This window comes from Miscanthus floridulus, chromosome 13 (genome assembly GCF_019320115.1).
Source record: "Miscanthus floridulus cultivar M001 chromosome 13, ASM1932011v1, whole genome shotgun sequence".
Lineage (NCBI taxonomy): Eukaryota > Viridiplantae > Streptophyta > Magnoliopsida > Poales > Poaceae > Miscanthus > Miscanthus floridulus.
This window is the reverse complement of record NC_089592.1, coordinates 28568451-28593151: the sequence shown is the minus strand read 5'-3', so window position 1 is coordinate 28593151 and position 24701 is coordinate 28568451. Positions and strand designations below refer to the sequence as shown.

Genomic DNA, 24701 nt, shown 5'->3' with positions numbered 1-24701 from the left:
ATCGAACTGCCGAGCGGGCGGCAGCCTTGGTCCCCGCGAAAGGCTAGGCGCGAAGATACAAGTATTAGACATTTTTATAATAAGTATTAGGTATTGCAATGATGTATCATAGAAAATGGCTAATACTTGTATCTTCTAAAATTCTAACCCATGCGAGAGCACGGGTTGATAGACTAGTTTTTTATGAATTAAAACATTTTATCTGTAGTCAGATCTAGTAGCATCTACCGGGAGTCGTTGTAGATGTACTCCGTACGAGCTGGTCGACGAGACCCTCGCGTCTAGCCTTTCGCGGGGACCGAGGCTGTCGCCCGCTCGGCAGTCCGATGGACGTCGGAGGGGACAGAAAGCCAACCGCAGTGTCCTTTTCAGTTGGCCCAGCACGTAACACACGCAGTACGTACTCTAGTAGATATCGATCGATAGAAAAGAAGACACGTGAACCAACTTTGAAACAAAACCGACATGGCCTGATTGCGGGAGCTCTGCCACGTCACCTACCAGGCCATCCTCTCCTCTAGGAGACGCAGGGAGGGAGGGAGTCCGTGGTGGACCGGACTAGACTGTAACGGTTGCATGGTTGGTGATTCTTGGGGAAGGAAGGAAAATCCATTATCTATTGATGGCCGAAGACTTCTTTAATTAATTCTCTCCATCATCCATCAGACACGCAGCTGGAAGGCATCGCATGCTCCGTCAGCATCACCGCTACAATGAGCAGACCTAGATGCCATGCCGAGGCCGCACGGGCAGGCCTATGCTTCGGCCATGCCTAGCTTTGGCTCGCCCGCGCCTAGATCCGCGGCGCGTCAGACCAGGCCACGTCAGCGTTCAGCGGTCCTGGTCACTGCCCCGTCATCGCTCCTACCACACCCCCATGCATTTCGCGGCAACGTGATTTTGCCGCGTCATGCGAATAGGCGCGGCCAAAAGTGTTAGTTTTAAAAAATAAATAGTGTCATATTTGAAAATAGTTAAAAAAAGTGTTAAAAATAAAAAAAAATCATCACCGAAGCCACATGAGCCTCGTAGGCTATGGGCACATCGTAATCCCATCGTAGCACCATGCCAACATCTAGTACCTAGATGAAACAAATGGGACACCCGTTCATCCCAACCGGGAATCGAACCTGGGTGGACTCGCTCCACAAGCGGAGACGAAGCCACCGCACTACGAGCGTGCGTTGCAAAGAAGTGGTGAAGTTAATTGGCTCTGAGCGGTGAAGTTGAGTGGCGTCAGAGGATCTCCACCGTAAGTATAGAAGATTGGATAAACAAATTAAATGAGATAAGGGACCCACATGTCATTGGCTTATTATTTTTCTAATCTACCTCCCCTTTTCCTTTCAGAAATACTTCAACACGGACGTCCGTCCGCCCAGTTCCGTTCAGACGCGGCTTTCCACTCCGCCTCGTCCGCTTCTCTCTAGGAAAAAAAATCTCCCCACTTCGTCTTGCCCTCCCTATCTCTCGGTTTCTCTCGCATCCGCTGTCAGCAGTAGAGCCCTACGCAGCCACCGCTGCCTCCTTCCTCCACCTAAGCCGACCACGCCGTCTCCTCCCTTAGTTCGTGCAGCACTTCCCCCGGCCTCTTCCCCAATGCAGTGCCTTCAAGATGCCTCGCCGCCCTTGCCGATGGCGGCTCGGCGCACATGCCCAGGGTGCCTCAGGTCATCCCCAGCTGAGCCAAGGGGCACCCACGAGCATGCTCGGTGCTGGTGGTGCTCGTGTTCGACCGCTCACTGCCGGCTTCCATCCTGATAGCCGAAAAATGGCCAGCCCCGGTCTCTCCTCCTATGTTACAAACATATGTTTCAGATGTTTCAAAGGTATGTTGCAAGTATTTCATATGGATGTTGCAAAAGTAGATCGGGATGTTGTATATGTTGCAATGGCTATACACATATGTTGCAAAGTGTCTGTTTCAAATGTTTCATTTGTTTTTTCAGATGTATGTTGCAAGTGTTTTTTTAATACAACATATGTTCATACATGTTGCAAGTGTTTTTATCTAGATGTTGCATATGTTTTGTAATGGCTTTTCAAGTGTTTTTTGCAAGTGTTTTAGACGCATGTTTTAATTGTTTTATCTATCTTCAAACGTATGTTTCAAAAGTAGATCGGGTGTTGTACATGTTGGAATGTGACTTGCCTGCCACAGCCACCTGCTGCAGCGGCTGAGGCGCCGTGCATGTATGTGGGAAGCGGAGGGATGGAGCACTACATGGCGCGGGCGCGGGAAGCGGAGTTGGAAGTGCAGGCCTGCAGTAGCCGCGGGTGGTCCCCGCCTAGCGTGGGCCTGCAGCAGCCGCGGGTGTCTGGATGCGGACATCCATCCAGACATCCGGGTGCTAGTAATTCCCTTTTCTTTTCTCTCTTGTCTAGCATTGTACAGTCTTGTGGCCATGACTCGCCACTTGCTTGCCACCGTTGAGGGCGTGATTGGTTGTGGATCAGGTCTTTCGCATGCAACATCATTTAGGACCTATCTGATACAAGAGCTAATCACTGGCTAGTTAAAAATTAGCTCAAATTATCTCTAGTGCATCTAAACAGGTAGGCTAATAGGTGGGCTAACTTTTCAGATAAGTCTTCAACTAGTTATTAGTCAACTAGCTAGCTAATTTTAGCTAATTTGAGCTAACTATTTGCCCAACAAGTAACTCGCTCTCCCATCTAAACAGTTCCTTTTTTTGGTTTGCGGCGAGTCTCATCACAGAAACCCATTGGTCAGCTAACTTTCTACTTGCCTCGAAACGAATTTTGATTTTGTTTCCTGACATCCGGGCTGAGGAGGCATTCTTGCATCCGACGGGCCAGACCCAAATGGTAGTTCGGGCAACCAATCAGCCTATGGTTACACCTCGAGAGTGAGGTTGAGATTGGTTCAGGAAACGAATCACACCCTAAGGGCTCGTTTGGATAGGGGCATCCCCGCGGGTATCCCGGCCTGATCCGCGGGTGGAGAGAAGCCCGTGGCGCTGCTCCCCTTCTTAATCCACGAGGCCATTTGGATACTGTGGGGGCCAAAACAAACGCGTGCCTTTTCCGCCCTATCCTTGTCGATGCACGGGGGAAGAAAAAAACGTGTCCGCACTCGTGTTTCTCTATCCCGTCCCCCATCGCTCTCCTCTCTCGCAAGCACGTCGCGCCATCGCTTGCTCGCCCTCGCCTCGCAGAGGTAAGCCATGGTGTCTAGGGTTTGTGCGCCTCCCATCTCCTACTCGTGCATCTCCCATCTCCGCTCCCTCCGTCTCCAGACCATCTCGTTGTTAATTTCTAATCCGTCTTCCTCGCAGAGCACGACCATGGGGGCTAGGGTTTAAGCGCCGCCCGTCGCTGCTCCCGTCGCCGCTCGTCGCCGCACGGCCAGGTGCCACCCTCGTCGCGCCGCTGCCTGCATCTGCTATATTTGTGACATCCGCCACGTGCGTGGTCTTCTAGCGGGTGGGACGCCTGCTCCTCCTGTTCTGTTTATAGTTAGATCTATGGGTGTTCATGAATTGTGTGGTGGTTCTTGCCATATCTGGTGTTTTTTCTTGTTCTATATGTTTCCTTAGTTCTGTCATTGAGATCGTGCAATTTGACCCCGAATCATGAGTTGCGAGTACCCTATTCAATTAGTTAAATTGAAATCAAGGGTCATGTTTGCCCGCACTGACTTGATTATTGTGTCCCGCTAGTTCTTTATTGAAGCAGTAGTGTTAAAATTTAGTCACAGCATACCACAATGTTTGTAATGCTCAAGTTGCTATATGCGACTTTTAGCATTGAAAGCAATAGAATATCTGGCTCGGATATATCTGAACCACAGTATGTAGTGATTTTTTTTATTAAGTACATCTGTGATTTGCTAAAGTAGTACAGAAACAAAAAGAGCTGGGGCAGTCTGCTAACTAAATGTGAAATTTTCTGCTCTAGCTGGAGTAGTCTGCTAAGTATCTGACTGAAACTGAAATAGCAATCTTCCTCCCTAGAAGATAGAAATCTTCTTTCTTTTTTGTTAACCTTTTACAATTGGCTGGTTTATAATTTCCTGATCTTTATTGCCTTAGGCAAAATAGTTGTGATAATGTAACTTAAAGGGATCCAAATTATATGATGATAAATAAATATGAACTTACAGATGCTATTTTACAGTAATAGCTTTTTATGGTTTCACAATGGCAAAATAGACTTTCCGTACATGCTTCGGGGTGTTGTAGTTTATGTTCAGAAGAGTAGTGATTCTGGACAAGCTAGAGTGGGTGTGCTTCAGCAGCTAAATCACTGAACCTTTCTTTTCTTTGTAAGATCGAGTCACTGAACAATGTGTTCTCAACAGAGCCAGGATGATAAGACAAACAAATATTGATGCATGCTAACTGCCTAATTAAATTAGTGAACCAATGAAATCTGTTCACTTATTCGGTGCTCTGTTTTTCAGTGTTATGTGTTTGGTTATACCAGTGTTGAGAAGCTGAGAAAACTTGTATATGTCACGCATATATTCATTTTCTATGATAGTGAACAAGATTTTTTCTTTGATAGTGTTGAGAAACTGAGAAAGCTTTTCAGTCAGTGAACCAGATTTTCATTTGCATAAATCCAATATTTTTTCTGTGCATGGTTTTGTGAAACAATAGCATTTCAAAGGGGCCTAAGTATGTAACCTGAAGCGGTTTTTGGTGATTCGGTATGTTTTGAGTGCAATTACCAATTTCACAAATGATGTTCGATAAGTAGTTACCAATTTGATAGCAAGCTTGATAGATACTAGTAACCATAATAATTACAGGTATCGACGTCGATTTAATTAGTATTATACTGTCCACTCTGAGGATCGAAATTTTATTTGGAGGTGTTCATGTGTGGAGACATGTTTTAGTTCCAGTGAATATCTTGTGACAGTTCGAGTGCAAAAACATGTCCGTCATAAGACAAAAGTTCGCTGGTTCTTTGCCTAGAAGCTGGAGGCATGTAGCTCAAATCTTGAAATGAAAAGCATCTTTAACGGGTTTTCCCCCGAGAAACTGGAACGGTAACCGTAGCTGAAAGTCTGAAATTGGGGTGCAAGTGCAATGCAGAACTGATCAACTTAACAAATGGCAGGATCATTGCGTCCAAAGACATTCAGTTCAAATTTACTGGCCCATCTTCATCGATAATGGGCTCGTTCGCTGGTCTGGACGGGTTCAGCCAGCCGGCTGGTCCCCCTCACGCATTACTATTCATCAAACAAGCCGAACAGTGTTTTTCTCTCACACCAAACCAGCCGAAACAGTGTTTTTCAGCCAAGTTTCAGACCAGCGAACGGGGCCAATATAATTTGTTCTTGTGATAGAGCACTACACTTGTGTGATTATATTTTTTGTTGCAATAGTGTTGCCTGTTCCTCTTAATTCTAGCATGTACTTAGTTCACCTGAGTTTGCTTTTGTCCTAGCTGTAGCAGTATGTCTATCTAAATGTCTTGTATTTGCTCTGTAGTTCGTCAGCCAGTGGTAGTGCATTTGGTTCCTCTTTGTTTGCAGCTTGTGTTTAGTACACTTCAGTTAGTTTTTCCTTGTTCTTTTTCAGCTAGTGGTTAGCTTTTACAGTAGGCACAGTTTCCTTGCTGATTTTTCATCAAGTCATAGTTTGATGGTAGCTTACCGTGATTGCCTCATGGTCAAAGTAATAGATTGTTAAATGTAGCTTATGTGACTTTTTTTTTCCAGATTTCTACCACATTATCCTGTGTTCTCAATCAATAATAACTTCTCCTTTCATCTATTTGCAGGGGGAGGAGGGCTCTTTTGTTGTCCTGCTGGTTGTGATGGCTGCAAGTGGACATTTCAATAGATTTGTACTTGTCTAGTTGTTGATTACCTTGTCAGTTTAACCTGTGTTCATCCTTGGTTGAGGACCGAGCCTTCTCTTGGATCAAGTTAGGCAGTTTTTTTATTACTTTATCAGTGCAAGAGTGTTGTGACAAGTGAATTTGTAGATGACCTTTTTAATATGTAGTACTGAGGAATTATATCCATGGTACTAATTTTGTGGATTGGAGCAGCATTTTTGAATTCTTTGATTTTTTTCTAAATTTACTGATTTTTTTTAGTTGGAGGGGATTTTAATCCCCGTGTCTCCCAAATGGTCGTCAGGAATTTCCTCCCGGCAAGGGAGTGGGTGTCAAATACAGAGGAGGAATCCCCTGTGGGATTCAAAAGCACGTGCTTTTCTCTCTTTAGCATCCAAAGGAGCCCTAAGACAGTCTCAAAAAGAATCCATATATCCAAATTCAAAATAGACAGTAAGAGATCTAAAATTAGCCTTCAACAGAGTATCTATACGAGAGACCTATTTTTGGTTATCTGATAAGCACAATCTAAATATAAGTATCCTCTCTTCTGAAAATTTATTTACACAAAAGATTTTCTTTTAGGTTTTATCGTTGGAGAAGATGTTAAATATATATTGAATCTTTTGTAGCGTTGTTCAGAAGACGAATGATTCGGATCTTGTATTTTAGGTGCTGTGGACGAAGATAGCCTAACGACAACACGGCAGGACCTGCGCGGCATGCTCCTCGGCGCCGCGGCCTAAGCGTGTCAGACACCGGTCAGAGTCGTGCATTCGATGGACGGCACGGCAGGGCTGCGTGGCTCGCCTGCTTGCCTACCCCCGGGCACGACGAACGGTGTGGTAGGGCCCGCGCGGGGGCCGGCTCCTTGGCGGCCCTCTCCCCCCGTCGTGGCGAGTGGTCATTGTGGCCTGAGCTCTGCTCGGCGGCGCTGTTTGTAGGGCCGGGGAAGGGTAGCAGGGCTGCGGGGGGGGGGGGGGGGGGGGGGGGGGGGGCGACTCCGGCTGGTAGCAAGCCTGGCGGTGCTCTCATGGATTTTATAAGGACCCGTTTGGCGCTGCTCCAGCGGCTCCGGCTCCTCACCTCGGGCACTGTAGCAACACTGTAGCAGGAGCCGTTTCGGAAATCGAGGCGCAAAATGAACTGAAAAGAAGCCGAAAAGAGGAGGAGCCGGCGAAGCCACGATTTCGAGCTCCGCCGGCTCCGTGCTACAGTGCATGAACAGTGCCGGAGCCGGAGCCCCCGGGAGCTCCTCCAAACGGGTCCTAAATAGAGGCACGGTCGAGAAGAATAAGCCATGAGAAGCAACCCCCTCGCTCCTTGCGAGAAAATCCATGAGAAAAATGAGTTGGTTATGCTTTTCATTTTATTTTTTGTGTGGGCCTGTGCCTTCTCCATATCCAATGGATTAGAAAAACAAAAGCACTGCCGACCCTAGGGGCACCCCTGACGATGACGAGGACATCGCTCTTCTAAGGCCAAATTAGAACTTTTATCGATTACTGTAAGTGGGTTTGTGAAAAATAAATAGCCTAGTCCGACATAATCTGCTCGTTGTCATCAACGAGCTATGTATCAGCTACGGCAGCTTCACTTCTGTTTGAACCGTGTCAGATTGCCCAAGCTGCCCAAAACAAAACGTACAAGGCATCGGGGCTTCTCGATTCTCGTGCTGGAATGCGCAGCCGGCTGGCACCGGGACACCCGACCCGGTGGTTGGACAAAGTAGGCCGGAGCACGAGCGCACGTGGAGACGTAGGTAGGTCTTGTTTAGACTATGGTTGGGAATCAGTATTTGACACTATAATATTTTTATTTGTATTTGATAATTATTGTTCAATCATGACCTAACTAGGTTCAAAAGATTCGTCTCGTAATTTACAATCAAGCTATGTAATTAGTTATTTTTTTATCTACATTTAATACTCTATACATATGTCCAAAGATTTGATGTGATAAAGAAAGAGTGAAAAAACTTGGAATCTAAAAAGGCCGTACTTGGGTTCTGCGGCGGACCCCTACAGTCCTCCTAGAACTTGTTTCGTGCACGCAAACATTCCGTGAACGTGATTCTCCATGCCGTTGCCGGGCGCTGCAACTGCAAGAGAGAGTCGTCCTGACTCGACTCTCTCTAGTCTGGAATCTGAAGAGGTTGCTTGTGAATTGTGATGATCTCCTCCAAAATTGTACTTTAAGAGCCATGTGATCGATCAAATAAAGTAGTATTAAAGCAAGCAAGCAAGCGGCACTGATCAATTCGTCCCATCTACCCTTGCTTGCATGCGCGCCATGCGTTATTTGTTTGTTTATTCATTGCCGGAAATATCATTTGGCAGAAGGAAGCAGCATATCCGCAATTCTCCACAACACTTTGCACCTTATGCAATTTTGACACCATCATTAATCCGATTTTGCAAGGACACTGCTGTGAACGAATTTCTAAGATTTTTTTTGACATTTCCTATACAAACATTTCAAGTTTATCTCAAAATACACTGTCCAAGGGAACTCAATTTTTTTCTAAAAAAAGAAGAAGTTCTCAAATAAGAGCACTTGGTACAAAATAATATTTAATTTGCAGCATGTAGTCTATACACCATTTATTATATTATGACTACATATTATTTCACAATTTATACATGTATACCCAGGCCTTGTTTAGATCGAAAGTTTTTTCAACTTGATGAATAGTACCACTTTCGTTTTATTTGGCAAATATTGTCCAATCGTGGACCAACTAGGCTCAAAAGACTCATCTCGTGATTTTCAACTAAACTGTGTAATTAGTTATTTTTTTTACCTATATTTAATACTCTATACAAGCGTCCAAAAATTGATGTGATGGAGAGAGAGTGAAAAAACTTGGAATTTTGATGGAAACTAAACAAGGCCCCATTGTGAAATACCCTTCATATTATTGTTAGGGTGAAATAAATGAATTGGAAACCACGTCCCGCAAATATCCCGAGGCAAAGGAATCACATACACCGCAGATAACCAGACACCCATCACTGTCGGCGGGACCACACCATAATAACCCCACCTGTCAGAGGGACAAATAGAGATACCCGTACTACAAAAAGTCCACAGGCACAGGGCACAGGGCACAGGCCACATCCACAGACGAGGAAGCAAAGAAAACCCCACGCAAAAGCAACAACTCCAAGGTCCAAGCCCAACTCATCCGAGATCCCCCCCCCCCCCCACCGCAACCAACCATGGCCGGCGGCGACGTGGAGACGGCGGCGGCGCCGCTGCTGCCCCCGCCGGCGTCGTCCCTGGCGGACGATCCCTCCTCCGCGGGCCCGGCCCCGGACGACCGGCTCGGCTTCGCTTACCTCATCTTCTTCACCCTGGGCGCCGGCTTCCTGCTCCCCTGGAACGCCTTCATCACCGCCGTCGACTACTTCGCCTTCCTCTACCCGGGCGCCCCCGTCGACCGCGTCTTCTCCATCTCCTACATGGTCTCCGCCTTCCTGCCCCTGCTCGTCATCGTGCTCTTCTTCCCCAAGTCCAGCGCCCCCATCCGCATCAACACGGGGCTCACGCTCTTCACGCTCGCGCTCCTCCTCGTGCCCGCCATGGACGCCGTCTACGTCAAGGGCACGCCCGAGCTGTATGGCGCGTTCGATGTCACTGTCGCCGCCACGGCCCTGTGCGGGGGTCGCGGACGCGCTCGTCCAGGGAGGCGTTATCGGCTTCGCGGGGGAGCTGCCCGAGCGCTACATGCAGGCCGTCGTCGCTGGAACCGCCGCCTCAGGTGCTCTCTCTCTCGCTCTTCTGACCTCTCTTCTAATACTGTACTTGCTTTTTTGTTTCTTCGCCGGTCCAATTGAAGTTACCCACTTCTTCAATTCATCCTCAAAATCACCTTAGTTGAATTGGCAATTGTAGCTAACTGATTTTTCAATTGTCCGTCCCTCCATGATTTCTCTCATCCTGCTTCTAGTCAAAATGGTCAACTGGCAGTTGCCAGTAGGTGTCATCAGAAGTTGAAGCAGAATGTATGGTGTTGCCGTGTTGGCCTATCCCTAACGTGGTTGCTTCGAATTAAGTTGGTTGTGTGTATTTGGCTAAAAACTATTAGATATATATATTGAGGATCGGAAGTTGAATTGAAAAAGTTAAGAGCACAAAATTGCAGATGGACAGCTTGTAAGCTTACAAGCATTCAACTGAATAAATTGAAAATGAAGTAACTTACAAAACACAGATCAATTTGAAGGATCAGTGGCACATTTTTTAACTTCGACACATCAGCACAATACCAATGCAATTGGTGGATGTGGTCTCTGTGTGTACTATTTCTCAGTGCGTTTGATGTTTCAAGGATTTAGTTAGTCGACAGATACTAATGCTTTGTACATTTCTGCATGGATTTCATTCTGCAGGAGTACTTGTCTCGGCAATGAGAGTCTTTACCAAGGCGCTCTACCCGCAAGATGCCCATGGGCTAAGGCAAAGCGCGATCATCTACTTCATCGTCGGCATTGTGCTCATGATCATCTGCATTGTGTGCTACAATGTGGCGGACAGGCTTGCGGTCGTCGTGTACTACAAGAACATCAAGAAGAGGGCTCAGAAAGCAGAGGTTGGCGGTGGCATGACCGGTCCTGCCTGGAGATCGACTCTCTGGAGCATTGTCGGGACAGTGAAATGGTACGGAATAGGCGTGGCCCTCATCTACGCAGTCACACTCTCCATTTTCCCAGGGTACATCACAGAGGACGTGCACTCCGAGGGGCTCAAGGACTGGTACCCCATCCTCCTCATCAGCGCCTACAATGTGTTTGATCTCGTTGGCAAGGCCCTGCCCGCCGTCTACCTCCTCCAGAATGGCAATGTTGCAGTTGCAGGATCCTTTGCGCGGCTCCTTTTCTACCCGCTCTTCTACGGCTGCCTGCACGGACCAAGTTTTTTCCGCACTGAGATCCCAGTCACCGTGCTGACATGCCTCCTGGGGCTTACCAACGGGTACTTCACCTCCATCCTCATGATCCTCGCACCCAAGGCTGTGCCCATCCACCACTCGGAGACTGCTGGGATTGTCATAGTGCTGTTCCTTGTAGTTGGTCTCGTCATTGGTTCGTTTGTGTCTTGGTTTTGGGTCATCTGATACCGGCGTCCTCTGTCACGTCAATGTATCATAGCACCATGTTCATGTTCTCTGCTGTTTGATTTGCCACGCAATGACAACTTGTTAGTGTACTGTAACCCAGGTGAAAAGGTCTGGGAAATTTGTAATTTATTACAACTCATGGAATTGAAGGTGACCAAATGTTAATGTGAAGAATCCCAGATCCTTATCAAACTCTTTCCGTTTCCTCTTTATTGCAACATCATACCTGTGCTCAATTGTCTGTCAATTCGGATGTTGCTGGATTTTATGGAAAATTTCACTGTCATCAATTTCATAAACCTATACAGCGAGGGCAGTTCTGGATCTGTCCAGCTGGCGTCCCATGAGAAGCCAAGCAAATTTATCAATATTTAGCTAACTTTAGCATCGGCCAAATTCTGTAGACATTATCAACCATCGTGGCCAAGTATACTTTATCCTGTTCTTCTGAATAATTTAGCTGACTTCACGTAGGGTGCTCCCTTGGCTGCTGCTTCCTATTGTCGCACTCGCACCACCAACAAACAGACAAACCTTACCATGTCATTTAAAAAACACTTCTCTTTACATTTCAACAGCCTGAATTTTAAGATAATTCCAGGAAACACCTTGTACAACCAACTAGTATAAATAAATTATTAAATTTGTGATCTGTTATTTGTCTTTGTATCATAACATATTAATTTTTTGTCCTTGTCTGACTATAAAAATAGTTGTAGATTTTTAATTGTCTTTGTGCCAACATAGATTAAGTTTTGTTGGGTCTATGCTTTTGTCTAACGGGGTTTTTAATTCTCAGAACAAAAAATTACAGATTATGCCTATATAAATTGCAACAAACTAAACCTGCAATTTTAATATAAAATGTAGTCTTTTTTGACATGTGTAGACCACATTCTTTCGTGTCGTAATACCTCCCATACGTGCTACAGTATGAAAAGCTTGTCATTATGTTCAGTAGCAAATAGCTCCAATGCCTGATCCATCAGTTGCTCATCGCTAACCCCACTTTGGAAAACTTTAGTGATCTGATTCTGTCGATGTTTCACCACCGATAGCCTGCCACGGGGGTACCCGGGGCAGTATGTTCGGGCTTCGGCGTATGCCGAACTCGATGGTTTACGCAAGAGACAGCCGATTTATCCTGGTTCAGGCCCTCGATCGTAGATCGAGTAATAACCTTACGTCCAGTCGGCCTTAGCCTTTGCGTTGGATTGATTATGATCTGCCTTTCTCTCCGAAGCCCTGCCCTCCTTTATATAGTCAGGAGGCCAGAGTCCTAGTCGGTTTACAATGAGATTTCCTAATAGGATTACCTAATAGTTCTACTACTACGATTATATGGGAAGAATCCTAGTTGAACTAGATCTTCTCTCTCCCTTGCGGGGTATCCTGTGGGTCCCGCATCGACAAGCCCCCGAGCACTTCATGGTTGAGCTCTGAAAAACTCGCTTTGCTCCTTCAAGTCTTGTTGAGTAGGAACAAAATGTCATCCGAGTGTTTTCTGGAGTGAAACCTTGTAGCGCTTCTTGGGATCTTTGGGTGGTGAGTGCTTTTTGAAGAAAAAGTGCATCCATCTGGTTGTAGCCCCCGAGCCTCTTGCTATTTGGAACAAGGAGCTGGAGGATCTTGTCTTGAAGTTGCTCTGATTGTTCGTTGAAATTTTATCAAAAAGAACTCGAACATGGCTTGTTCCGGGTTCTTTTTGTCATAATGTCTTGAAGTGGTCTGCGTTGAGGAAGCCTTTTGGTGACGTGCACTTTTTCGAAGAAAAAGGGCACTCACTGAGTGTAGCCCCCGAGCCTCTTGCTATTTGGAACAAAAAGTTGGAGGGTCTTGATCCTTTATGTTGTTTGAAAATTTGTGTTCTGAAGTAGTCCCCGAGACTTGGATTATGTCATCATCCGAGTAGTTTTGCGGCACCTTTCCGAAGCGGCCCTTTAGTCTTGGATTAAACCATCATCCGAGTAGTTTCGCGGCAAGTAGCCTCCGAGCTTATGTCCGAGTTCTTTTTGGGTGGGTGCAATTTTTCGTAAAAATTACACTCGCTCACTGAGTGTTGCTTTTGTTTGCAAAAGTTGGAGGGTCCAGATTCTTGTCTTCAAAAAATTCTGGGGCTACTCATGCTGAGGAAGAACTCGCCCTTGCTAAGCTGATTAGGCGCGGAGCTGACAGAGATCTTGTGCAGGCCCAAAAAACTATTGAAGGCTTGTCCGGGAAGCTGGCGACGGCTACTGAGAATTGGAATGCTTTGTGGAAATCTTTTTTTCAGTAGCCGATGTCCTCCGGACTCCGGCGGATGACGAGCAATCTTGGGCGCAGTTCATTCCCCAGATTCCGACTTGTTTCCAAGAGTTCGCGAAGAGGTGTGCCCAAGTATGTACCAAGAATGTGCTGGCCCAGGTCCGGGTCCTTGCTCCAGAGGCGCCTCTCTCCAAGATAGCAGAAGAAGCTGAAAGCCAAGAATATCTTGACGCCGTTGAAAGGATGGAGCCTGAGGTCGAAGATCTAGCCAGTAGGGTTGTAGATAGTCTAAATATTGACATTTCCCTTTCTGATGACAACGCCTGACTCGATTGAGCATTCCCTTGTAATATTACACTCCTTTTTAAATGAAGATTCTTTATTTTTGTTGATGTATTCTTTGCCTGGGTGCGGTTGAAGTTATTTGACTTGCTGAGTACCTTGTCCTGTTCCCGTCTTTGCTCTGTAAAACAACTCTGTGCGTTATTCTGACGAGGCCCCTCGATTTGTCGAGTACTTTTCTTTTCTTCCTCCTTTGTGATCCGTCGAGTGCTTTGTCCGTGCTATGACTTGTTAGATGTAGATCTTTGCGTTAACAACCTTTCGCCTGCGCTATGTAAAACGACTCGGTATAGAATGTTGCCTCGACAAACTTCGGCATCCGAGTGCTTTCTTGAGTGGCGCGTGTGCTTTTGTGAGGAAAAAGTATTCCTATCTGGATGTAGCCCCCGAGCCTCTTGCTTTTCGGAACGAAGTGCTGGAGGGTCTTTTGAAGTTAAATTTCGGTCGACTCAGCCAATTTGCTTTTTGTTAGCTTTTAGCTACCCTCATCGGCGAGTTCAAGCGTTTTTTCAGCTATTTTGCTCTTGGCCAGGATGCTCAGGCATGTTTTCAGCCATTTTGCTTTTTTGTTTCGGGTGTTAGCTTTTAGCTACCCTCATCGGCGAGCTCAAGCGTTTTTTCAGCTATTTTGCTCTCGGCCAGGATGCTCAGGCATGTTTTCAGCCATTTTGCTTTTTTGTTTCGGGTGTTAGCTTTTAGCTACCCTCATCGGCGGGCTCAAGCGTTTTTTCAGCTATTTTGCTCTCGGCCGGAATGCTCAGGCATGTTTTCAGCCATTTTGCTTTTTGTTTCGGGTGTTAGCTTTTAGCTACCCTCATCGGCGGGCTCAAGCGTCTTTTCAGCTATTTTGCTCTCGGCCGGAATGCTCAGGCATGTTTTCAGCCATTTTGCTTTTTGTTTCGGGTGTTAGCTTTTAGCTACCCTCATCGGCGGGCTCAAGCGTCTTTTCAGCTATTTTGCTCTCGGCCGGAATGCTCAGGCATGTTTTCAGCCATTTTGCTTTTTGTTTCGGGTGTTAGCTTTTAGCTACCCTCATCGGCGGGCTCAAGCATCTTTTCAGCTATTTTGCTCTCGGCCGGAATGCTAAGGCATGTTTTCAGCCATTTTGCTTTTTTGTTTCGGGTGTTAGCTTTTAGCTACCCTCATCAGTGAGCTCAAGCGTTTTTTTAGCTATTTTGCTCTCGGCCGGGATGCTCAGGCATGTTTTCAGCTATTTTGCTTTTTTGTTTCGGGTGTTAGCTTTTAGCTACCCTCATCGGCGGGCTCAAGCGTTTTTTCAGCTATTTTGCTCTCGGTCGGAATGCTCAGGCATGTTTTCAGCCATTTTGCTTTTTGTTTCGGGTGTTAGCTTTTAGCTACCCTCATCGGCGGGCTCAAGCGTCTTTTCAGCTATTTTGCTCTCGGCCGGAATGCTCAGGCATGTTTTCAGCCATTTTGCTTTTTGTTTCGGGTGTTAGCTTTTAGCTACCCTCATCGGCGGGCTCAAGCGTCTTTTCAGCTATTTTGCTCTCAGCCGGGATGCTCAGGCATGTTTTCAGCCATTTTGCTTTTTGTTTCGCGAAAACAACTCGTTGGAAGTCATGACAAGACATGCTGTGGATGAATATCATCTTTATTGATCATGAGTATAAACTAATACATATGTTGTTGAAGAGTATTGTCTTTCGTTGATTGTGAACGTAGGTCCCTTGTGGCTTGCATATCTGTTTTTTCTTGAGTTGTTTTTACGCGTAGAATCTTCTTAGCTGGCTGATGTGCCATGTATTGCTGACTTCTTTTCCATCTTCGGTCATTAACTTGTATGTGCCTGGTCCGGTGACTTTTGTGACAATGAACGGGCCTTCCCATGGACTGAGTAGCTTATGTCGTCCATCAGTCTTTTGTATCCTTCTTAGCACTAAGTCTCCAACTTGTAGTGATCGAGGTTGGGTACTCTTGTTGTAGTGCCGTCTTAAACCTTGTAGGTATCTGGCTGATTGGAGGGTAGCGTTTATTCTGACTTCTTCTGAGCTGTCGAGTTCTAATCTTCTTGTGTGTTCTGCTTCTCCTTCATCATATTGTTCTATTTTTGGGGATGTCCAGATCAAGTCGGCGGGTAGTACGGCCTCTGACCCGTAAACTAGGAAGAAGGGTGAGTGGCCTGTTGCTCTGCTTATTTGAGTTCGTAGCCCCCATACTACTTTCGGTAATTCTTCAATCCATTTGGACCCATAGTCCACTAGTTCTTCGTATAACCTTGGTTTTAATTCGGCTAGTATGAGTTCATTGGCCCTTTCTACTTGTCCGTTGGCTTCTGGATGTGCAACAGACGCATAGTCTATACTGAAACCACAGTCTTGTGCCCAGCTCTTGAATTCTGTGGCTATGAAGGGGGAGCCTAGATCTGTGATGATTCGATTGGGCATGCCGAAGCGGTGCATAATGTCTTGGATGAACTCGACTGCTTTGGTTGCGCTGTATTTCGCGAGTGGTTTGTATTCAATCCACTTGGTGAACTTGTCGATTGCTACAAAGATGTACTCAAAGCCGCCTTTTGCTTTTTTCAGGGGTCCTACTTGATCTAGCCCCCAGCAGGAAAAAGGACAAGCGGGTGGGATGCAGATAAGATTGTGAGCTGGTACATGGGCTTGTCTTGCAAATATTTGGCAACCTTTGCATTTTCTGACAAGCTCTTCTGCGTCTTTCAAAGTGGTTGGCCAGTAGAATCCGGTGCGAAATGCTTTGCCAACCAGTGTCCTTGAGGCGGCATGATTTCCACAGCAACCTGAGTGTATTTCGTCTAGGATCTCTTTACCTTCTTCAAATGAGACACATTTTAGGAGTACTCCTGATGATGCTGCTCTTCTGTAAAGTTTATCTCCTACTAGAACGTAGTTTTTGCTTCTGCGAACAACTTGGGTGGCTTCTGCCTTATCTGCTGGTAATTTGTTTTCTTTGATATAGTCGATGAAAACTTGGGTCCATGAAGTGTTGATTATCAAGATCTGAACGCCTTTAGCCTGAATTTCATGTGTTGTTTCATCGGGTTGTTTGATAGAGGGAACTGATAGCTCTTCTATGAATACGCCGGGTGGAACCTTTGCTCTGTCTGATCCGAGCTTGGCAAGAACATCTGCTGCAATGTTGGAATCGCGTAGGACGTGTAAAATTTCTAATCCTTGGAAGTGTTTTTCAAGTTTCCGTATTTTAGCACAATAAGCACCCATGTTTTCTTTGATGCAGTCCCAATCTTTGTTGACTTGGTTGATGACCACTGCTGAATCGCCGTATACGAGTAATCTTTTTATTCCGAGGGTAATCGCGACTCGTAGCCCGTGGATGAGGGCTTCATATTCTGCTTCGTTATTTGTAGCTTGCCATAATATCTGAAGGACGTACTTGAGTTGTTTTCCTTCTGGAGAAATGAGGAGAACACCTGCACCGGCCCCACCTAGTTTGAGTGATCCATCAAAGTACATCTTCCAGTGGTCGAGGATTGTATCTGATAAGGGCTGTTGAATCTCTGTCCATTCGGCCATGAAATCGGCGAGGGCTTGAGATTTGATTGCTTTTCGTGGGGTGAAATTGATGTCAAGAGCTCCAATTTCAACTGTCCATTTGGATATGCGCCCTGTGGCGTCTTTATTGTGTAGGATGTCTCCGAGTGGAAAATCTGTCACTACGGTAATCTTGTGGCTTTCGAAATAGTGGCGAAGCTTCCGTGAGGTAATGAGTAGAGCGTAGAGTAGTTTTTGTACATGCGGGTACCGGATTTTGGATTCTGACAGTACTTCGCTGATGTAGTATACTGGACGTTGCACTTTGTACACGCGCCCTTGTTCTTCTCTTTCTATGACTATTGCTGTGCTGATTACGGTAGGAGTTGCCGCGATATATAGCATCATATCTTCATTTTTCTTTGGAGGTGTCAGGATAGGTGATGAAGTGAGGTATTCTTTAAGTTTTTTGAAAGCTTCGTCGGCCTCTATTGTCCACTCGAACTTGTCTATCTTCTTTAGTAGTTTAAAGAAAGGTAACCCCTTTTCGCCGAGTCTTGATATGAAACGGTTGAGGGCCGCCATGCATCCTGTTAGTTTCTGCACATCTTTGACACTTCTAGGTGGGCCCATTTCTGTTATAGCTCGAATTTGCTTGGTGCTGGCTTCGATCCCGCGCTGACTGACCAAAAATCCGAGTAGTTGTCCTGAGGGAACTCCAAATACACATTTATTTGGGTTCAATTTCCATCTCCATTTCTTCAAGTTTTCGAAGGTTTGCTTTAAATCTTCAATTAGAGTGTCTGGGTTTTTTGTTTTTACCACCACATCGTCCACGTATGCCTCCACATTTTCACCGATTTGATTCTCAAGGCAAGTCTGGATAGCTCTTTGGTACGTGGTGCCAGCGTTCTTTAGTCCAAACGACATGGTGTTGTAGCAGTAGGCACCAAACGGGGTGATGAAAGATGTCTTGCTCTGGTCTTCTTCTTTTAGTGCGATCTGGTGATATCCTGAATAGCAATCGAGAAAAGATAATAACGCAGATCCTGCTGTTGAGTCAACTATCTGATCAATGCGTGGTAGCCCGAACGGATCTTTTGGGCAATGTTTGTTGAGATCTGTGTAATCGACGCACATACGCCACTCGTCCGTGTTTTTCTTCTGTACAAGGACCGGGTTTGCTAGCCAATCTGGATGTAGGATCTCCTTGATGAATCCGGCTGCCATCAGTTTTGTTATTTCCTTTTTAATTACTGCCTTCTTGTCGGGTGAGAATCGTCGTAGCCGTTGTTTTATAGGTTTGGAGCTTTTGTTAACATCAATTCTGTGCTTAGCCAACTCCCTTGGGACTCCTGGCATGTCGGCTGGCTTCCAAGCGAAGATATCTTTGTTGTCCCGAAGAAAGTTGGTGAGCGCGAGTTCCTATTTTGCTGAGAGGTGAGCACTGATAGTTGCTGTCTTGGAGGTATCGCCTGTGCCTAAGTCGATTTGCTTGACGTCGGCTTCTTTTGGTGGTGCGATGATGCTGGGCTTTTTAGCTATTATTTCTAATTCTTCTTGGCTTGTTTCTGCAGCGATTACGGCTATTTCTTTTCTTCCATTGTCGGCTTGCGCTTTAGCTGCAATTTGGATTGCTTGAACGTCGCAGTCAAAAGCGCGCTTTAAATTGCTTTGAAGGGAAAGGATACCATTGGGTCCTGGCATCTTAAGTAGTAAGTACGGGTAATGTGGTATTGCCATGAATTTGGCCAGTGCTGGACGTTCGAGGATTGCATGATATGATGAATCGAAGTCGGCGACTTCAAATTTGATAAACTCTGTTCAGTAGTTTGAAGGAGTTCCAAAGGTAACAGGTAAAGTAATTTGTCCGAGTGGCATGGCTGCTTTGCCGGGTACTATTCCGTAAAAAGGTGTGCTTGTTGGCGTAATCATCCCGGCGAGTTGTAGTCCCATTTTCCTTAGAGTTTCTGAAAAGATGATGTTAAGCCCAGCTCCTCCATCGATTAGTACTTTGGTGACGGTCATACCAGCAATAGTCGGATCCAGAACCAATGGATAATGGCCTGCGTTTCCCACGCTAGTCCATTGGTCTTCTCTGGTAAATTGGATAGGATACTGCGACCAATTGAGGTATCTTGGTGTAGCCGGTTCTGCTGTCATAATGGTCCGCAGTGCTAGTTTTTCTTGATGTTTGCTTCTGCAATCCGGAGCCCCTGAGAAAATCACTGCTACCGTTCCCCTAGGTTTTTGGAATCCTTTGTCCTCGTGGTTGTCTTCTTCTCTTTTCTGATTGTCCTCTTTAGTGTTTTCCTTACTATCTTTTCTTATGTATCGATCATTGAAAGTGTAGCAATTTCCGATAGTGTGCCTCCCACTAGGGTGCAATGGGCAACGTATGTTTTCAATGTCATCATATCTTCTTGGTTTGGGAAACTTCTTTGATTTGTCGGCCATTGCCACAGTATTGTCTGGTCTACGTTTTCTTTCTTGATGTCTGCTATTTCGTTGACTTTGCTTGTCTGGGTTGTCTTGGTTGCTTCTGTCCGGGAACCTCTCTCATGTTTTTTCTTCTGCAGTAATCATCTTTTCTACTGTACGTCTGAATTCTTCATTGTTTCTTGGATTTTCTTTGCAGAAGTCTTGAAATTGCCATCTAGCCATGATTCCGTGAGAGAAAGCTTCAATTACTTCTCGTTCGGTTATGTCATGCACTTGAGCTCGTAGTTCGCCGAATCGTCGATAGTAGTTTCTGAGACTTTCACCTCCCCTTTGCTTGAGTCCTTTTAGTTCTACATGAGTGATTGGGTGTGTAATGATTCCTGCGAAATTCTCACAAAAAGCTCTCTGTAAATCCTCCCAATTTCTGATAGATCCTGGATTTAGTTTATCGAACCATTGGAGGGGCATGGCCTCTAGTGCCATGGGGAAGAAAAGGGCTTTGATATCGTCGTCTCCTCCGGCTAGTTCAATCGATTGTGAATATATTCTGAGCCATTGCTTTGGTTTAGTTTTGCCATCATACTTGGAGTGATTAGATGGTTTGAATTTGTGAGGTAATTGCACCAATGCGAGCCTGTTCGCGAAGCAGGGGAACCTGTCGTGTGCCTTGGTTTCTTTGAATTCAGATTCGGCGCCTTCCTCTGGCCAACTGTCATTCTGATGGGAACAATCTTGCGAGGTTGTCTGGGTAGGAACCCTGCTCCTAGTCTTCCTTAGTTGTTCAAATCGGTGGCCTTGATTATGTTCCTTCCTACTTCCTCTGTCATGGCTTCCACCCGGCCCAAGTCTTTCGAAAGCGGATTTCCTTTGATTTAGATCTTCTTGCCAGTGGGTTGTTGATCTGGCGGGTAGTCTTGATCGAGCTTTCTCTTCATGCGTTCTCGGGATTGTCGATCGGAGCAAGTCCTGGAGCTGTTCATACTTCTCACCAGGATGCGAAGTTGCTCCGAGTTCTTCTAATGCTTCTCGAATCTTATCGTAAGGCGTATTCGCCGTGCGTCTCCCTTCGACTTCTCGTTGCGATTTTCTTTTGTCGTACTCAGCCAATTCTGACTCGTATCTGATCCAAGCTTCCCTGCGCTGCCTAGCACGGTGTTGGCGCCCTTGCTTCAACTTGTTTTTTCTTTCTCTAGCTTGTTTCTGACTATCTGTTTCTCCGTCGTAGCCCTGGGCAAAGGGTGATATATTGGATTCTGATTCATCCGATGATCTGACATCGGGTGCTTCCGGGGGATTTAATGGTGACCGCGGTCGTCGAACCATGAGCACCTCTCGCGCATGAGTCGTTCTGTTATTGGCGTTAGTTTTCATGCCGTCGGAGTCGCTGATAACTTTAGTGGATGCCTCGGTGTCGTAGATCGAGTCTCCTTCTTGGTAAGGTAAAATAGCTGTTGTTGTTGTGCCGACTAGTTGGGTTCCGCTACCCTCAGGAACGGAATCCGGCCAGTGGATGATACAGTCCTGCGATGTTATCGTTAGCACGAGGCCCTCCTGAGCTCCTATCAGTGGTATCCCGAATCTTGGATTGAAAAGTCTTTCGACCTGTCCTTGATAGGATTTTGCCATGTTGTCGAGCCCAAATGAAAAAGAACTTGACTTCTTGAGAGAATTCTGGGGGTAATCCGAGTTGTTTTGGGTTGTGCTCTGGAATCTTACCAAAAAAGAACTCGGTTTCTTGAAAGCACTCGGATAAAACTTCGTCTTGGAGCTTGGATTTGAATCGGATACGAGTGGTCGTGAAATCCGATTTGACTCGGATACTATGAGCTGCGCGAATCTTCTGGTGAGCTGATCCGTTGTAGTTGTTGAAATAGGAACTTCTTTTAGATGATCTGGATCTTCGAGGAGATGGCTTTGAAGCTTGCCGTTGTTGTCTGCCTCGCAGATCCATGAGCCGAAGATGAAAGTTGATCCCGTCGGAAAAATCATGTTGTCGAGGTCCATCGAGCTCTTGGAAGCAAAGTCGCCGAAGGCCCCTACCTGGCGCGCCAGCTGTCGATGTTTCACCACCGATAGCCTGCCACGGGGGTACCCGGGGCAGTATGTTCGGGCTTCGGCGTATGCCGAACTCGATGGTTTATGCAAGAGACAGTCGATTTATCCTGGTTCAGGCCCTCGATCGTAGATCGAGTAATAACCTTACGTCCAGTCGGCCTTAACCTTTGCGTTGGATTGATTATGATCTGCCTTTCTCTCAGGAGCCCTGCCCTCCTTTATATAGTCAGGAGGCCAGAGTCCTAGTCGGTTTACAATGAGATTTCCTAATAGGATTACCTAATAGTTCTACTACTACGATTATATGGGAAGAATTCTAGTTGGACTAGATCTTCTCTCTCCCTTGCGGGGTATCCTGTGGGTCCCAGCATCGACAGATTCCAGTTCCAGAAGCCATGGAACTCACTCACTTGTTTCTTGATGCGATCCCAACGAATGTTGAGCTGGTTACAGTTTCTTGTTCGATTACTTTATGTACTGCTGTTGTAAGTATCTGCGACATCTCTCCAATACTGGTATGACTCCTTATCATTTCCATCAACTGATTTTAGCAACCAGGCACTAACTTACAATCAATAAAAGAAGAAACAATACAATCAAGCCAGAGAAAATTGGAATCAAGGCTGACATGAATATTTGCCTGTTCGTTTGGCTGTGGCTTGTCGTAAACGATCATAAATTTTCAGCCGGAACAGTATTTTTCTCTCACACAAACCAGCCAGCAGTACTTTTTCACGAACCAGCAATGATACGAACCAGCCAACCGAACAGTTTGGTAGGTGTCATCATCATCAATATCAATTGCCTCTTTTTCTTGTGAACCCATCTGTAGACCGATAGGCAACATCGCACAACTCATTGGAGCAACAACTAAATGGAGGACTTCCATTGGGACTCTATATGTAGTTCACAATACCACGAGGGTGGATACAACCTGAAGAAATAGAGAAAGAAGGACTTCACTACAAACGAAAGGTTGTGCCAAAAAAAAAAATCAACTGTGTACTTACTTATTTCGCCCCTGCTAACCTGAAATAAAATGGTGAACTGTGTAATTGCTAATATTGTACATCTACTATCAAGGTAAGGAACTTATTTATCAAGTGTGAATTGTGTTGCTGATTGGCTGTTTCAAACACTCTTCTTAGATCTTAGCGGTCTTTCAAAGCTAACAAAGATACCTTAATAAAAAAAGAACTAACACAGATAGATAATTATCTAGTCTGCCTAATTACAGAGGTTGCAGTTTTGCACTCGGTCTCAAGATTCAACACGCCATACTCGAGAGTTCACTGACTAGTGCATTACTTGCACAGCATGAAGACCATTGAATTTTCAACGACTGCTCACAGGTAGTACTTTTAGGTTGTACTGTAGTCTGACTAGTGTTTGGCTTGAAATATGGATCTAAAGCTATTTTTTTTTGGATCTGGAGCTCTCCCAACCAGGCTCTATGTCTCCCCTTTTTAACTAACCTTCTACATCAGCAAAAGGATGTACTATGAAAATCATCATGGTTTTAGAGTTGGAATTGGGTTAAGTGGTAAACCGGTGAAAAACTTCCTAAACATCCATTCAACTCTTTGAGTATGCATTAAATAAAAACTAAAATGAACCTATTTGCCAATTGGAGGGCATAAAAGCTATGCAAGTTCTTAACATTATGAAAAATACGGTGAAAATAAGATTTTGTTCCTATTAATAGAAAAAACATAACTTTGCTTGTTTGGCCAAAATAAGAAATCATAATTTTACCCTGAATCGTGTTAGAAATGAGCTGAGTGCTCTTGTTGAAGTGAATAGTTTCTTATAAAAGGCAAAAGTTTTTGTGTTGATACATCTCGTAGCTATCGGCGCTAAAAATAAGGAACTTACATATCTGACAAATGAACTCAACATAAAGAAATATAGAAAAAAGAAAGAAAAACTCTAAGTTCTAGGCTAGTCAATGTTTGTTAAAGTATGTGTCTTCATATAGTCTCAAAATAGGTCTCGAGTCCATTAGAATCCAAAAATTGAGCGTGGCCTATGCATACCCACACTGGGCCCTCTTTGGTGCCACTCTTGTGTCCTGGTATCTAATATCTAGTTGGGCCATCCCGTCCCTTTTTTGTGGCATGTAGTAATATAATGACAACTTAGAAAGCCTAAATTTGTTAAATTTTAGACCCTTTGATTTGGATTGTACATTGTGGATTAAGATTATGATCATTATATAAGAAATCACACCCTAGAGCCTGACCCTCATCCCACTCGCCGCCGCAATCTCCCCGCGAGTGCTACTCCCTAACCCCTCACCATCGCCCTTTCCCTTGCCTTCATCGTGCCCATTGTCGGCGTACCCGCCGGCGAGCACCTAGTCGCCCTCCTCCCTCAACTCCAATCGCTTCCATCGTTAGATCCACATACCACCTTCATCCGTGATGATGTGGGCTTCCTCAACGATGCCAAGCCACTAGTAATCCACGATGGCCTCCTCCTCCTTCGCATCCTCCCTAAGCCTAGGGACAAGAACATTTTTCTCCGCTTATGTGTGTGCAACATGAACAACAGCAAGCATGATCTCCTCCCTCGCATTAACTCTAGTGTTTTCAGTGATGATGGCCCTATGGGGTATGCCATCCTCACAGCCAATGATGACGGTGCTGGTCAGCACCAACCAGCGGGTGGCTATTCCACCTTCTTTCGGGTGCTAGTGATCGGCGTCCATCACATCAATCGAAGAGTATACCTGGGCGACTTCTCCTCGGATGCCCCTACAAATAAACCCAATTGGAGAATCATACAGGAACATTTGGATGATGACCTCCACAGATGTCGCACCATGACCATATTTAAAGGTGGCACATACTGGCTCTTCCATGGTGACGCTGATCGTAATGGTCCGAATGGGCAAAGGTTCTTCACCGTTGGTGTAAGCATCAACACTAATGCAGAGCACCAAACATTTGATTTCATTCTCAATAATAATCAAGTGCGGTGGAGTGCTTGGTTGTGCACGAGATTCATCAATGGAGATGAAAATCTAAGTTTTCTTTTTGTACGCGACAAGCGCCTAGAAATTTGGGGCAATGGTGAAGATGAGGATGGCAATTTGATGATCTGCACCCACGGTGTCCATATCGGCAATGGGGAGCCAGGGTTATTTGGGGTGGAACCAGTATGCCTTGGAGAGAAGAGTGGCACTATGCTTGTGCTCT

The 24701-nt window shown here is 45.5% G+C and overlaps 1 pseudogene; it reads left to right on the top strand.

Moving 5' to 3' along the window:
- The first annotated feature begins 8960 nt into the window (after positions 1 to 8960).
- LOC136500477 (equilibrative nucleotide transporter 1-like) lies at positions 8961 to 11116 on the top strand (annotated as a pseudogene).
- The last annotated feature ends 13585 nt before the right edge of the window (positions 11117 to 24701 follow it).